General features: G+C 46.8%; 1 protein-coding gene across 2 annotated transcripts in view; it reads right to left on the reverse strand.

Moving 5' to 3' along the window:
• LOC8052173 (serine/arginine repetitive matrix protein 1) overlaps window positions 1-17,469 on the reverse strand; it is a 119,479-nt gene that overhangs the window by 43,307 nt on the left and 58,703 nt on the right. Inside the window, exon 1 of one of the 2 annotated variants that reach the window (XM_040216550.2) lies at window positions 6,920-7,094. The exons of the other annotated variant lie outside the window; for it this stretch is intronic. The gene's annotated coding sequence lies outside the window, so the exon portion shown is untranslated. Of the gene's footprint in view, window positions 1-6,919; window positions 7,095-17,469 lie in introns of those variants that run through there. 2 annotated transcript variants of the gene reach the window in all.

Genomic DNA, 17,469 nt, shown 5'->3' on the forward strand with positions numbered 1-17,469 from the left:
GTAAAATTTTAAAGACACGCATCATCTCTTTACCTGTGTAAGATTTTCAACAAACCGCTTATCACTGGTACCCTACCTCACTGCATGGAGACATGCAGATGTCATTCCAATTTATAAGTCCGGATCATCTGACGACTTGAGCAATTATAGGCCGACCTCCTTAACAAATGTTTGTAGCAAACTATTGGGACATGTTATTTTTGCGAACATTATAAAATGTTTGGGATGCCAATAATGTATTATTTCCCGCTCAGCATGAGTTCTGTACAAATCGATAATGTACAACGCAGCTTTTCAAGTTGTTAACCGATATTCACCATAACCTCAACTCACTTAAACAAACAGATGCTGTGTTTATAAACTTTTCGAAAGCATTTGACCGTGTGCCCGACTGTAGACTAATCGCAAGATTAAAACAGTTAAATATTAATACTATGTTAGTGAACTGGGTAAGACTTTCCTCACGACTAGAACCCAATCTGTGCGTCTGGGTGAAGCCTCTTCGCAATCTTTACCAGTTATTTCAGGAGTGCCTCAGGGTATTGTTCTGGACCCTTTACTCTCTCTTGTTTACATAAATGATGTCGGCCATTACCTGGAAAGCCTTGTTTGTCTGTTTGCTGATAACCTTGTTATTTATCGTGCTATTATTGATAAAGATGATTGCCTAGCATTACAATAAGACCTAAGATAAATTAAAATATGGTGTGATGAGTGGCTCATGTCTACTGATCATAGTAAATGTAAGTGTTCATACTTTTTCTAAATCTCGTAATCCAATAAATTATAGCTATCAACTCATATACCACCTAGTAGAAAAGGTTTCGTCTTTTATGTACACTGGCGTGTACCTAAACTCTGATCCATCATGGAAAACACATATAGAAAACATAACTTCAAGAGCTAATAAAACGCTAGGATTCCTTAGACGCCACCTACGTCAAGCCTCACCGAAGATCAAACAGCTGTCCTATTGCATTCTTGTTAAATCCAAGTTGGAGTATGCTTCTACCACCTGGAACCAAATCAGACTTACCTTTCCGACATGTTAGAATCAGTACAAAACCGCGCGACTGGATTCATCCTTCACGACTATTCACCCACGAGTATTTCTGCCCTCAAGGCTTCATTCAATATGATTACCTCCTTTAGAATGGACGCACCGCATAGAAATTTTTTTTTAGAGCGCAGCTTTAGGCGCCAGTTTCCGGCTTGGGCGGCGTCGCCGTCGGCGTCGGCGTAACCGCGCGTTGCATTATGGTAAATTTCCCATAACGACGTCACGAGGGTTACCCTCGTGAGGGTTACTCTCCCGAGGGTTACGAGGGTTACCCTCGCGAGGATCACGAGGGTTACTCTCACGAGGATCACGAGGGTTACCCTCACGAGGGTCACGAGCGTTACCCTCACGAGGGTTAGTTACCCTCAAAAGCGTTACACCCTCACGAGCGTCACTAGGGTTACTCCCACGAGGGTCATGAGGGTTACCCTCACGAGGGTCACGAGGGTTACCCTCACGAGGGTCACGAGGGTTACCCTCACGAGGGTCACGAGCGTTATGAGAGTTACCCTCGCGAATGTCACCCTCACGAGGGTTACTAGGGTTACCCTCACGAGGGTCACGAGGGTTACCCTCACGAGGTTCACAGAGTTGCCCTTACGAGGGTCACGAGGATTACCCTCACGAGGGCCACAAGGGGTACCCTCGCGAGGGTTCTGAGGGTTGGTCTCAAGAGGGTCACGAGAGTTACCCTCGTGACGTCACACTTGACGTCCCGTGTGACGTCTCGAGGGTAAAATGTTCCCACTATATTTAGCGGAAAATTTTCTCCGCTAAATTTAGCGGGGAAGGAAGACGGGATTACCCTCCCCTCCGTACCAACCCCCCTCCTCCTCAAGAGCTGCGCTTTGATTCGGCGTTACAAAAAACTGTAAACGTCTTTACTTTGTTTTTTCACGACCTTTTTTTATAAAGTTTGGACTGACCAGGGAGTTCTTTTCACCAGCAAATGATGTCTACATCCGTCCTGAGCATTGCCACTAAACTCGAGCTACCTTTTGCCAGAGCAAACACTTTCAGAAACTCGCCTCTTTTTTCGTGCATAAAGGACTCGAATTTACTACCAGACACCCTCGTCACAATCGCAGATCACGCGTTATTTCTTGCAGAGCTGACTCAGCGTGTATTGCCCTAACTTTGACGTTGTAATTTTCGAAGAGACGTCGTCACTTTTTGTCTCTACTTTATATTTAATCTTCTGAAATGTTACTTTGTGTTTTATGCCCCCCCCCCCCCCCCCCCCCTTTATGTAATGCCCCCCAGGGACCCTTAAGGTACAAGAAATGAAATGGAAAATGAAATAGGAATATTCTTCGGGCACGCCCTGCCAAGCAGTGATTAGAGCTGTTTCTATATCCCCCGAAAGGAGAATTTCAGTCCGTCTTCTTTTTTTTGCTCGCAAGGGATTTGAGTTTCCGTTATGAATAGCCTCGAATGGATATGAGTTCAGAGGGCCGCCATATCGTAGCCCGAGGGTCGCCATATTGTAGCCGTTGACTTAAGCGTCGCCACGTGGCGCTGAAACGAGGCTTGGGAGATACACTGGAAATGTTCAGTGTCTGCTGGAAAGTGCTCTTCGCTGTCGTGAAATGCTCTAAAACGATCACTCCACCATGACGTCACAGTCAAACGTTTCTTGTAAAAAAAAAACAAAAAAAAAAAAAAGAAACAACGGATTTTTTTGTATTTTGGCTATAAGAATGTTTCTTCTTGTAAACCCTATCCTTCTGTACCTTCTCATTATCGTCAGACCAAGTAGCCACATAATTCCAAGATGATCGAATTTACACGAAACATTCACCGATTTGTTCGAAGTAATCTTGCGAAGATAAAAAAAAAGGGGGGGGGGGGGTGGCTTGGTAAGACGGAGCTGTAGACAGGACTGAGTAAGGATTTGGAGCACCTCAGTACTGGTTGAAAACTTCGGTCAAAAATCTTCGAACCTAACTTCTTTTTTTTTTTTTTTTCACGTACACTTTTGCACACTAAAATGTCTTATACTCTTAAGGGAAGTATATCCACCTGTCCCAGGGAATACATTTGAGAAAAAACGCATGCATTGCGTTTATTTGGCGTTTAGAATAACATATATCAAAATTATATTTCAATGCGACGCGCCGGAGAGCCACAAGAGCAATTTCAAAATAGGGCTGAAGCCCCGCCCCCCTAGCCTTGGGCAGCCAAAAGAGCCGTCGATGACGTCACGGACAGCGACTGTCTTTCGCGTTTTTCTCGCGTTTAACAATACTTACGCAGCAAATGGTTTGGGTATTCGGGTTCACGGGGTAAAAATACACTAGAATTCACTTCTAACTCATTTTTTTCAAGAAGCTCCGTAGCTTCCCTTTAAGGGTGTTATGCTAACACCCTAGATTGCTGCCAAGGTATACTACCCAAAGGTGTTATGCAACACCCCAGCGTGCTGGCGAACATCCTAGAAGTAGCATGCTGGCGATCTTGGCAGCGTTCCTGAGATAGTTCTTTTACGAGTTGCAACGGGTTTTCAGGGTGCACGCCCCTTATACAGTTGTTACATGGACAGAAACAAAGAACACAGACGCAGTGAAATACACACGAAGTCGGAATCACGATCCTGTTCACTGTCCTTTGCATATGACCACCTCCGAACTGACGAAGTTTAAAAATATGCTGCTTAGTTCTCGATAACACGAAACGCATAACATCTCGGAATTCAAGGAGTGTATCTCCAAGTAAAAAACAGTGCTAAAGGCGATCATTTTTCGTGCGAAAATAGAAAGGACAACCTCAGGTAATGCTGTACAAAGTGAGTGTTCGAAGGGAGAATAAGGGCACCGTAGCACCATTTCCACACCCTTTTTACACCCGTAAGAAATAAAGGGTTGCTCAGCCAACAGCACCCTATGTTACTCTTCACATAGGCGTTTTATTCGAGATTAGGGTGCTGAAAGGGTGTAGAGATATGGATGTTCCCTCCTGGAACACAATTTCAGCACCCTTCATCAAGGGTGTAAAAGTGCTTAGTGTGTATAGCGCACCATATGATAGATTATTCACAAAAGCGTCAAAAAATGAAAGCTTACAGGGAAACACGTGTGCGTCAACATTTTGACGAGGAAACGAGAAAAAAAAATCTATTTACCCTTTTCGCGCGAGGACGGCATCTAGCGGCCTATTCGTGAAATAACTTTGGGGGGCAGAGTTACGTTTTCGGAATAACCTACCAATGAGCACAATTTTATTAAAAGGGAAGATAACTCAGCACGCCTTGTAGAGGAAAATAGTACAACTATTTTTCTCGTTACCACTAGGTGGGAGAGGGCGGGCATGCGCAGAACTCTTCCAGAAAAAGGTGCATTGGACGTCGTGAATAAATGAAATCATGTTTGTGACGACACGCGGTGAGTGTGCATATGTCTGCTCTTCAGAAAACAGGCTACTGTGCATGCCCAATCCTCGTCCCCGCAGCTCCAGTGAATGGACATCACGTGCTATAACGTTTTTCCTGAAACCGTAACTATGAGCCTATGTGGAGAGTAACATAGGGTGCTGTTGGGTGAGCAACCCTTTATTTCTTATGGGTGTAGAAAGGGTGTGGAAACGGTGCTACAGTGCCCCTATTCTCCCTTCGAACAATCACTTTGTACAGCATTACCTGAGGTTGTCCTTTTTATTTTTGCACGAAAATTGGCCGCGCAGCTCTTGGATGATCTGACTGATCCCTCAAAACATAGTTTCATTTAAAAGACGACAACAAAAAACAAGTTTTTCCTGATATAAAAATAACAACGACCCACAACAAAATTTCAAATGATTGAATTATAGATTGCTAGGAAATACATCGCACTATTTAATCGAGGTATCCTGCCACCCCCAAAGGGCAAAGAAAAGTGATCAATATTCATGGTCATTATGCGAGAAATACATTCTGCACAAACGCACAAAGATACAACCATTAATTACACTCGACTATTATTGAAAGACAAACAGAGTTTTCGAATAACATATAGAAGTCAAGAATTAATTACTTTTTTTTTTCCATGAAAAAAAAAAAGTAAAGCTTTATTAATTTCGAACATTTTCCTGTTAGAAATAAACTTGGTTGCAGACTTATCTTCTCAGTGAAAAAAAGAAAATGCTAAAAAATATTTTCATCCTTATTTTCTTTTTCGAAAGTTACGTGACTCGAAATTTTCCTAAAGAGAATCGTGCTTTTAAAACATTGTGCCTAGCATCGCAATGGACGCAGCTCACATCTGCGATGAAGCATGGTCGAGAAACACGAAACACTCGTTCAACGGGTTTATCGCTTATCAATTGCTTATGCGCTCTCTCGATAAGAAATCGCAAGTTTAGCTCCTGGTCGGCAACTGGCGGCGAAGATAGCGAATGTCGCACACTGACATTTGTTTTCCAACTGCAAGAACGATTTGTTTTCGGAGCGAAGGGCTGAACCTGTCAAGCCCATCGCAACAAAGACGGGAACGTTTTTTTTTTGTTGTTGTTGTTGTTTTTTCGACACTTGCTCGATGACGTTTTTCTTAGAGTCACAATAGTCAATGACAGTTTAAGAAACGGGTGTTCATTATGATCGCGCTATTCGCTTTGTGATTCGTTATTTTATCAACCGATACCTGGCTGGCTTTGGAGCGATGATAATATCATCACCGCCTTGCGTTTTTGAAGTTGCCAGTGGACAGATTAAGAATTGCAAGTCCGGGCATTTTATTAGAGCTTCGCAGCCAATGAGCTGGCTGCACCAGCCGATAAGAACGGCCGTCGAAGAACTAATCGCTCGGTGACGTTTTTCTTAGAGTCACAATACTCAATGACAGTTTAAGAAACCGGTGTTCATTATGATCGCGCTATTCGCTTTGTGATTCGTTATTTTATCAACCGATACCTCGCTGGCTTTGGAGCGATAATAGGATGATTATCGCCTTGCGTTTTTGAAGTTGCCAGTGGACAGATTAAGAATTGCAAGTCCGGGCATTTTATTAGAGCTTCGCAGCCAATGAGCTGGCTGCACCAGCCGACAAGAACGGCCGTCGAAGAACAAATCACAAAGCAAGAACACAATAAGCCAAGTTCTTAAGCTGGCTCTGACTAAAGCCGTAGGAGTAGAACGATACTTTGCCGAATTAAAAGCAACCGATCAAAACATGGCTTTGCGGCTTCTCACACTCATGTCTTACATGACTGGGGCTCTACGAGCGGGATTTTCTATTTACACTACCGAATGTTTACAAAATAAAATGCCCGAGAAGATGGGGTGCTGCGCAGAATCGCCTATGGTTCAATCAAAAACCAACAACGACAAATAAATTATGTTCCTTTAGCGGACAAAACATTCATGTTTGTCGCTCAAGTGTGACGAGTTCGTGAAAATACATGTTCCTGAGTTCACGCAAGAAACGGACACGTAGGCCCCAATGTATCTCGAGCTCCCTATTCACAGGTGTAAGCTTGAACCGAAACCGACAAGAAAACCGATGCATCGTCTGCGCGCAGCTGTCCGCCTAGCCCTCCGGCAGAACACAAAAGACGAACGCGATACGATACGCGTAAGATCACGATATCCGCAGCGACGACTCGAAAACAACGAACGGAAAAAAAAATAAAAAAAAAAAAGTGTCTGGCGAAACCCGAGCAACGAAACAAATGGTAGTGAACATAAAGGTCTTGCCCCCGCAGACCGGCAAGCAGGTAGCAGCGGCGCGGAGCGCCATTCAAAAACCGTAATATCTTTTTCCAAGATTGCGGTTTGTAGGTGTGAGGACGGGTCGTACCTTGAGAGAAGGTTCGTTCGTTGCACAAAACGCTCTCTCTCTCGTACCGTCTAACGGCATGTAGAAATAAAAAGAACTCCGAGCGGCTCACCTCTGAAACCCGCATGGCTTGTACGGTTTGCGCAGCGTGAGGCGCGCCGGCTGCTCTGTAAGATCACACGGGCAAGTTGCGCCGACGTAACAACGCCGCGCGAGCTCGCGACGACGGAACGCGCCGACAGCGCCGGCAGCCCCCTCCCCTCCCTACCCTTAATTCCTCTCCTACCGACCGCAGCACCGTTACGGCGTTTCCTCGAACTGCTCGTAACGAGAAATTGCGGATGGCAGCCGCGTCGCTTCGCAAGGACGCCTGTGAAGGCTCACGACGATTCGAGCTCCATGTTTTTAGCTGAGCGACAAAACATGCTCGACGAAGCGTCTCATCTTCTGATGTTTTGTAGACGGCGTGCAAGTTACGTCTGCTCTTGCGGGCGCGAGCGCGTCCGCAAGAAGCAAGGGCAAGAAGCGACCATGTAATGGCGGCTGCACCATACACGCGACGCGACCATGAAAGCGGCGCTGTAACGTCCAATCATGTTCGAGCCACGTTCGAATACAGGCGTCTGTCAGCACCTTTCTATGGGCGCTAACGGAGCACTTTAAGAAACAAAAACTAAAAATTCAAAAAAGGAAATTACGCGGAGGATTACACTGCGCGATGCGAATGGACAGCCTCAGCTGATGCGACATTTCGATGATATTGCGTCGTGATTGACCGGAATTTCCGGTGATGTTGCGTCGCGCGGTGTCTCGTGTAAACAACAACCGATCACACGCGGAACAGCTAGCACCAAACACGTTCTCGCGGACGTGCTACAAAGATTGCTCGGTCGCACCAGCGTGCTGCATTCTTCGCTCTGTAACGTTCTATTGTATACGTGCCGCTTCACGTTCACGCACAGCATGATCTTGACGTCGAATGCGTTCTATCCTAACACAGAGGGTGAGACCGTCGGTGCCTACACATCGACGACGTTCTCTCTCACGGGCGCGTTTACGACGTCGACAAGCCGCTGCTTTCTCCGGCGTATGCTTCGTCCGTTCCATTTTTGGGCGCAAAGGCTTAGAGCGCCGAGGGAACGGCCGACCGAAGGCGAGAAAGAGCAGGTGACGAAGAACGCGGACCCATGACTCCCAGTGCAATCGTGCCCATGACCCATTACTCCCAACGCAATCGTGCTCATGACCCATGACTCCCAGCGCAATCGTGCCCATGACCCATGACTCCCAGCGCGATTGAGGCGCAGTGCGCCTCGATCGCGACTGTTATCAGCTAAAGGGCGAGGGTGTCGCTGCTGTATTCGCCCCCTCGCGGCGCCAAAGCCACCTGCGATAAACCGACACCTCCTAGATCACAAAGTCGTAGTGCTGACATTTTTGCGTCAAGAGCGAAGGCCAACGCTGGACACAGGTTGGAAACGAGTGCAGCGTCAGCGCTCGGCTTCTAGTCAAGTTCGAGCCGAAAGCTGACGCAATTGTCGTGTCCAATCAGTGACCAGTGTTGACTTTCTCTCATGACGCCATCTCATTCAGCACTCCGGCTTTGTTGTTTATAAAAAAAAAAAAAAAAAAAAAAAAACTTCGTTTAACTTTAGCATGGACTAAACGCGAAGCTGTGCTAGCGCGAGCGGCCAGCCTTGACTGCCTTGACAAGAGCACTTGCTGCGCGAGCGCTCGTGCAGCTGACGCGGCTTCATTCAAAGCGACTAGCTCGCGCTTTTAGCACGCGCGGCTAACAATAGTCCATACTAAGGTGAGACGAAGTATAGCAGGTGTTCGACAAACGCGCTCCGTTCGTTTTCGGCAACACGACACTCGCCTATACTTCGTTTTAAGTCCAGACCACAGTGGTCCAGACGCAGCCGATGCTACAGGCGCGAGCTCCGGGCTTTCAGCGTTCCTGCCAAGCACGCCCGCTCGTGCAGCGCAAGCACTGCTCAGGGCCACATACTCGCGCTCGTAGCACCGGCTGCGTCTGAACTGAAGCTGAAACGAAGTATAGTACTACAGCTGACGCTGTAAAATTATGCAGCTAGCGGGTTCAGCGTTTCATCCCCCGTGATCCAATCATACATTCCTTTCAGCTTTAAAGGGATACTGAACCAAGGAATTTAGTGTCCATAATAAGGGGCGCACGTTCTTTGCACGAGCCAGCAGCCGCCGGTGTGCGCGAGCACACGCAACAAAAAATACGTCAAAGACCTCCATTCGTGGTTAAGATGACAGTGAAATGTATGGGCTTCGGGCCAAAGGAGAATAAAGAGAAGGTTTTAATCTACACAGTGGTGTCTGGTGTAAAAGGTAAACGATTAATTGGTCTAACAAGCACGTAACTTTCACTTGTAGAGATGAAAAGCCTGTCTTTATTCTCCTTTCTGGTCATAACGTAACGTAAGGAGTTGAGCCAATACCACCTAGAACACAAGGCCTGCGCGTTTCCTCCTCTAAACGTCATCACTAGTAGATCCCCTCAGCGCCCCCTAGTTAGCCCGGATGAGCAACATCGTCTGCTACATCGTCTGCTCCATCGCCTGCTTCAGTGGTTTGTGTAACAGATAATGAAACAGATGCTCACGCCGAGTGTCTCTTGCAAATAGCATACGATGAAGTTAGACGTTCACGTGGAGCGTCAAATGCATGAACAAAATTGCCTTACTGCTGCGCGAAGGGCTGAAAAGCCCTTCGTTGGACGCTGGACGCTGACACTGGACGCCATTTTTGAGGGCGCTGTTTATACCTCGGGCACCTCGGGTAGCTGCTTCGAAGCGTTCTACCGCAGAACGAGAGCGCGCGCTAGAAATGCGCGTCTCAAAGCCAGGAGCGCGTGCTAGCTCGCGCTCCTGGCCGAGGGAGCGTTCGCGTGCACGTCGCAAATGCACTGGAAGCTCGCTATCTGCTCGCGCTCAGCAGTCACGCACACAGCTGCGGCCGCAAGTGAATGCGACGTAGTTGGGACGCGGCCCCTACTCTCGTCAAGCTTCGGGGTGTTTGCCGCTTGGGGCGGGTCGGGGATCTACTAACGAAACGTCATGCGCAGGCCTTGTCTTCTAGGTGGTATTGGTTGAGCTCGGTTCAAATTTTCACACAGCACCGTTTTCTTACGTTACGTCGAAGTCACTGAAACATTCGTGTCTCGAATGTCGCGTGCCAGGCTATCTCCTTGAATTGGTTGCCACGCTTAATGCGAAGCACAGATTCCCCGGTGACTTTTCGTAACGTAACGTGAGCAAACGGGGCAGTGTGAGCGAGCCTTTATTCTTTGTATTGCTTTCTTTCATAGCCTCCATGAGCATGTCTGTTTCACTTTACGCGATAGCGAAGCCGAAGCTACAAGCAGAAGCATGTTTCCCTGAACGATGCTCGCACTGCACGAGCGCGCGTGCTTGGCAGGGACACTGAAAGCTCCGGAGCTCTCTTGTAGTGTCTGCTACGCTGGCACTTATTCGCGGTAAGAAGCTCGCTAGGGGCGCTTCTGTTTTCCTCACTATGGGTGCACTTGCAGGCACGTAGCCAAGGGGGGGGGGGGGGGGACCCCCTCTCCCCCCTCCCCCTCATGCAGCATTTTGTCATTGGCAAGCCCCCAATGTCATTGCCAAGCCCCACTTGCAAAGGTGTATATACTGACAAAGCTTGGCAGATCGCCATGACAAGCGGCCGCCGAAAAGGAAAAGGTGGAGCGGAAGACGACGCATGAGAGGAGAGCCACGTGACTGGCGCCCCGCTCCCCGCTGCGGCGAGACGTCGAAACACGCTTCTCCCGAGCGATCTATTCTGTTTCGGGTCCTTGCCTCTGCAAAAGCTGTCCGTTAACGTCCAGGTTCCCGGAGAAGGGGCTCTTTGATGCTCTGTGCTACCAGATCCTCGCGCTCCAAATCTGCGACTGGGCACTCTATGGCTCCGTCGTCGAACTGCCAGGCTTTGTGAGTAGAGAGGAGGCCATGCTTGTTTGCAATCGTCTATAGGCCAGGAGCCTATTTTTGCAATAATCAATGCCAGGTGTCAACGTTTTTCTGCACAGCGATAAGCAGCAATCGTGAACCTAATGAGCCAGTCGACTCGTTTCTTAAGCTGTCGGTGACTTTATATGAGCTTAAGAAACACGGGGCGTGGCTTATGATGAAAACGCTTCTTGCTTGGCGATTCGTCCTACGGTGTTCTTTCGGGATAATGCCACAATCTTATCGGCTTTTTGGATGCGACGGCGTTCAGTCGCTTCCGGTCGTTTTAAAACAGTTATAAAGAACCCGCGATACCGTAGTATCGTACAATGGTCGCTCTCGTTATAGGCAGTTTCTAAGGGAATCCACGGATTTTTTTTAAAAGATCTGAGACGCTAAAAAGCGTTTTGAAGCGGCTGGGTGTCGTCACTTCCGTCCGTGGAAAGAGACGTGCATAAACAAAAGCGTAGGCGCGCGGGTCTGTGAAGGAAGGCGTTCCATTAAGAAAGCACAATTAAACGACTGTAATAGTGATGGAGATGATGGGAATAGTGTTACAAATCACGCTCCATATCAATCAATCAATCAATCAAATCAACTTTATTTCCAGAAACTCTGGTGGGAAAGCCCATACAAAAAGCTGTTGAAAACAGCTTGACTAGGTATCTTTAAATGTACTGATTTAGTGGTTTTCAATGACTCGGCTAGTTTCCAAGTGGTTTTCGACGACACTCGGCAAGCTTCTTAGAGCAACGTTTAATTTCACGATTACAAATGCAATTACTTTTTGACTAATTATCAGACTTCTTAGCGATGATTGCCCCTATATTACGCCCCCCCTGACCGAAATAATCGCACGCACAGACCGCAAAAGTCCGACTTTCCCGGCTTTCTTAAGAACAAGTTTGTAAAGCCTAAAAAAGAAATACAGCCTCTATATAAATCTAGGAGCCACTTATACACACACACAAACCAAAATGTTCAGCAAAACTAATTACACGATTAGAGTCCAAGATGACGCGGTGTTAATGAGCAAACTCGTGCGCAGCAATTTCGAACCGCGAAAATTCTGCCAGGTGGTTCGGAGCTTGAAGAATTTGAGTGATTCGAGGAGTCGACGTCCAGCGACTCTCCGACGAAACTTGCTGTGGGTTTGCGCGAGCTTACGTTGTGGTTACTCCTGACGTCAACATTCGTCAATGCCGTCCCACTTTCCCCCGAAGCCCGCAGGTTTTTCTCCCATAAATCTGTCCCGCCAAGACGCAGAGATTAAATGAACCTAACCGACGTCCAGGAAACGAGGAGCTCTTAATCGTTGAAGAATCGTTACGCATCAAAGCCACTCACTTTTACCGCGAGTGTACGTGATTTAAATTTGTAGCCCCGTTCTTTCGCGCGCTGCTCTGGCAAAAATCCTAATGCCCCCCCCCCCTCTTTTGTATTCGAGTCGCAAGAGAAGCAAAGTGTAATGGTGAATTAAGAGTGAGTTTGAAGTTACAAAAACGAACGAAAAAAGGACGGAACAAGAGAGCTGTTCCGTTCTTTCTTGGTTTGTTGCCGTGAGGCAAAGTTGACCCTTCATCAATATGTACCAGCTAGCTCAACTAAATCACAAATTATATTTTGCGTTTTTCCGAGTATCGTCAGCGTTTCCGATGGCAACGCAATTCTTTTAGTTCTCTACCAAAGACACAAAACGTTTTTTTTTTTGTTTTTTTTCTATTATTAGCGAGGAGATTCAAATATAGGATGTGCTTTGTTCAGCTTGCTTTCCATCTCTAGACAAAAATCTTATTTGCATGAGAAACGTTTCGGTGTAATAAACACATATGATCAAATAAGATCTGATAAGAAGATATAAGATCCAAACGAGAGTAAATAAGAAGTTATAAAAAAACTGGTCAGAAGTTTCTCTTAAGTTTCTGAAAACTTTCTCACAACTTCTTATATAATCTTATATTTCTTTTATACGGCCTTATAAAGTTCCGATATGGTCTCATCTGAGCACGTATGTTTATTGGGCCAAACTGTTTCTTATAGATATAAGATTTTCCCCTCGGGATAGGGATGCCCAAAGCGAGGGCTGTGAATTCATCACGGCATGTACCAGGATAGAGCACAGAATCGACTCGTGTTCAATCGGTGTTTCCCTGATTGAAGACGAGTCCCAACCGAACACTGACGCGGGTCAGCCGGGCGTGGCGTCCGAAACAAAAACAAATAATCTACGTTGGATAAGTACAGTTGTCGACCTAGGGGAGCGACGGATAGATATAGGTATCCAGTTAAGTGACTTTGGTGTCCCCAGGATCTGCCCACTCTAGAGCAATCTTTTCTTCCCTGTGCGCACCTCCCCCCCCCTCCCCTCCCCTCCCTCCCCCCCCAAAAAAAACAAAAAACAAAAGTCAAGTTTATTTTCGGATATATATATATATATATATATATATATATATATATATATATATATATATATATATATATATATATATATATATATATATATATATATATATATATATATATATTTCTTTTGAAACCTACACTCATAAAATTTGAGTATAATAAGTGCACCACTTAAATATACCTTTTTTTTTTTTTTAAAGTTTAGTTCCACTCAGTTCATTGGTTTCTTCCGTGGCTGAGCAGTATCGCGATACAGATGTATCGCGATAGCATCTTAGAGCTATTTTCAACTATCTGTCTCTTTGTATCCAGATACTTTTGAAAAAATGCATTTGTATTTCAGTAGTGAAATATATTTGCGATGTATCGCTCGTATGGCGATACTCATTCAGGCTTAGGTATCTCGTTACATTTGTTGTCGAAAATACCTTGTCGGTTTGATATGGCGCACACAAAAAAAGAATTCTTTTTGGTGCAAAGATTTTTAGAATTTGTAATATGAACCCGGCGCGTAACCCACTCCACATGAAGGGAGCCTGGTTGCCAGATATCTCACACTCGCCAAAATAGAAAAGAAAACAAGAAAAACACAGGTGGTATGACGGTCACCTTAAGAAAAATAGTGGGATAACTCTACCCAGAAAGCCCATATACTGTGGCCGGTTATAAACCGATAAAGCTATAAAGGAGACGAGTGGAGAGAAAGAAATAATCAGTCTTGTCAGCCTTTTTGTCAAGCATGACAAGAAGTCGTTGGTCTCCACCGGTAAACTGGGGGCAACAATGTTTTTTTCTTATGTTTTTTAGCTCCATTTGAGATTTGATGGCTGTGAAGTGTTCAGACAGTTTCAAGTAAGAGGAGCGGAATAAACTGATACAAAGATATAGGAATACAGTCACAGCCATTTGCATTTGCCACCAGCTGTACCCTAACCCCCTAGCTCTGTTCGGGAAAAAACATGTAATTTTTGTACGCATCTGTTATACGTATTCCGGAATAGTTTTTGGCGTATCTCTGCCCAGCCGCCTTCATATAAAATGCTACCGTCGTCCCCCGAATAAGTGTCGGAAAGACCCTGTCCAAGCAACCGGCACAGGGTCGCGACAACGGACAGCATGACGCGCCATGTTTATCTGACGTATTTTGCAGCCACTTGGGAACTATTCTTTGGATTCACGGGCGACAGGACGCTAAACAGAGCCGATCGAAGACGCTTGTTACAGGCACCGTAAACACTATCCGCATTGCATGGGGTGTGTACGTATAGGTTGTTTCCTTAGAGCGCGTGTTCAGAACAAACTCCCGCATCTCATCGTCTGCCAATTTGGATTGGGGAAACCTTTATTGTTGGCTAGAGTTTCAGGTGGGTATGCATGATCTTGCTAGGTATGGAGACTGGCGGCGACCTCTTGGGCTCTACATACTCACGGCCTGGACTTGGGCTTCCAGGTCGGAGCTGAGCAGCAAGTTCTCTCACGGGCCCGGGTGCGATAATGGCGGGAGATCTGACTGACAGTCCCAGAAGATGTGGTAAGAAAACTCAAGATGGCGCGGAAATAGAATGCCCGCTTCGGAGATGCGCGCTCAAACGGTGGCTATCGGGATCGCCAGTTCGCAGAAACGGGAAATAAAAACGCGCGCATTCTCGACGCATTCATTTTGAGAGTTTTTGAAGCGCGTTCTCCGAGAAGCGCACGGTTTAGGGCACTTGCGAAATGAATACCCGCGGGAACCGTAATGGATTCGACCCGCAGAGGGCCGGCCGCCTTGGAGCCTTCGGTGCCGGCTGTTCAGTCGACCAGCCGCGTGGAGGTGGCCGCGAGCTCCGCTATTCAACTCCGCTCACAACTAGAAGTAGGACAGCGCGGTGGAAGCTATACGTTCTCGCTGGAGTAGTCGCGCGTGTATCTTTCATCACGTGATCACGGCCCTGCCTTCACATTCACGTGCGGGGAGCGGGATCAGGTGACGCGAGGGAGGGGGCTCATTGGTCCGGGCGAGCGCCTAGTTTTCACCGCACTGTCAGCCTAGCGGGGAACGGAGTAAAGCCGGACCGCGTGCCGGATATAAGCTGTTTGCGCTGATATACGGCAAAATCGGGTTCACCGCATACATGCGCGTCTTTTTTTTTTTTTCAAGTCTTTTTTTTTAATGGGGGTTTCCAAAACGCGATTTTGCCCGAGTCAGGCCTGTCTCGTTTCGATTGACCCGTTTTCCTTTGTGGGGTGCGAAGCCGCGAGCATTTTGGAAAAGGAGACGGAAATTTTTGAGCCTTATATCGAACGAAATGAAAAGAATAGAAAAAAGAAACGCTACAGAATATCAGCAGAAGTCCCGCATTCGTCCTAAAAATTACCGGATTTGTAGAGATATAGTTCGTGTTTGGAAACGGAGCGTAGTCACAATATCTCCAATAAGTTTTTTTTTTTTTTTTTGCGTGCGGTTTTTGTTTGTAATATGAGCCCAGCATGCCTTTTTACTCTGTAATACTGCTTAAAAAGTTGCGATTTTTTTATTGTAATATGTCTTTTGAAGACAGCACAATATTTGCAGCTGCGGCTAGGCAAAAAAGGAAAAGAGAACGGGTCTTCTCCAATGTTCGGGTGGCATGACCCGTTCAGTGATAGTTTTTGTTTAGAGGTCAAGCGTTCGTTTGACATACTGTTCACTGCAAGAAAGATACCTCTTTCAGAGCCAATACATAAAAAAAAAAAAAACAGAGCCTGTGTGTAATAGAATGAGCATCGTACCGGCGTGCGGTCGTGTGTCACTACTGCGTGGTGCATGTTAAAGACCCCAGGCTAGCGGTTGTACCGCACTGGCTGAATTGCTCATCTACAGCGAGTGACTCGTCGCAACTTTAAATGGCAGACCAACTACACGCTGTATAAATATCCCCACAACCCCAATAGAAGGTGTTTTATTTAGTGGGTCCAGATTTGAAAGAGAAGGAAACGGGGTTTGTTTATAGCCAGGGGCGAAGGGGGGCAATAAGGCCCACTCGAATTGATGCGTGGTTGCTTAATTATTTAGCTAATTTACTCAAACCATGTGATTACTTCTTTTATTTGTATTTTTAGGCTGAAGTTAAATGTTTAATTGTCCCGTGACATCGATTCCTCCTCGGCGCTGGCTCCGCAACCCAGCTGCGTCGGAGCCGCAGTTAATGTCAGCAGTGCACCGAACCAACATACTCAGAAGCCTGCGCGCTTCATTTAATGACGTCAGCTGCGTCAAAGCACCTAGGCCTAGAATTGAGAGCCAGCAGGGAGTCTTTGCCGCCGAGCACTTCCGACAATGCTGACGATGCTCGCCAGAGTGCCCGGACACAGAACTTTTTTTTTTTTAATGCGTTAGCGTTAGTGCCTTGGTGCATGCATGCTGAACTTGAACTGGTGTGGTGCACGCCAACGTTACTAGAACCACTCAGTTGGGAAACCGCCATAGAGCCTGCTCTGAAAAAGTGGCGCCGATCCCTATCCCAGTACCGAGCTAATGGCGATCGCAACGCTGCCATTTCTGCCGCAGCGGCCACTCCGTGAACTTCACTTACTGGTTTTGGCTTCACTTACTGGTTTTGTCCGATCAGATGGCGCCACAGGTGGCGCCATCATGCAGTCGGCAGGCATATAAAACAACTTTCATGTTTCAACTCGTCGCTAAAGGGTGACGCTGTTATCGTGTTTAGCTCGGTCTCGGTGGACGCCAGCGGCCCAGGTTTCAAGGGTGAGTTTCCCAACTGAGCGTTTTAGTACCCTTGGTGCACGCATATAAAGTTCGCAAGGTCGCCACGGGATGGCGCCACAGCCCCACTGGATGTGGAACCTGGCTAGGAAACACCTTCTACAAGCGCCGACAGTTGGCGGCGGGATGCGTATTTCGAGAGGCTTTGGCGACCTATTGATATTAGCGGCGAGATGTTTTAGTGGCACCCCCTACGGTTCGCCCTTGTGACGTCATTACCTTGCAAACAAGTTCGATGGTGTTTGTAAATAGCATGGTGGAAGCTTCAAATCACTGCGCTCTCGAAGGAACTCTGCCAACACCGTCAAAATTAAAGTTCTTTCATTCCTCTTATTTCCGTCGATGATAAATCCTTTTCTGACGTCATAGTCAGCGTTCGGCCAATCGTGGAAGGCCGACCACAGCGACGCTTTCGGTCGCGCACGTTGCCAATATTACAAAAGCATCAAGGAGAAGGCAGGGATTGGTGTTTCACGTGCCGCAGGTGCTGGCTGGCGTCAGCAGTTGTAACTTTTC

This window comes from Ixodes scapularis, unplaced genomic scaffold (assembly GCF_016920785.2).
Source record: "Ixodes scapularis isolate PalLabHiFi unplaced genomic scaffold, ASM1692078v2 PGA_scaffold11__112_contigs__length_91849675, whole genome shotgun sequence".
Classification (NCBI taxonomy): domain Eukaryota; kingdom Metazoa; phylum Arthropoda; class Arachnida; order Ixodida; family Ixodidae; genus Ixodes; species Ixodes scapularis.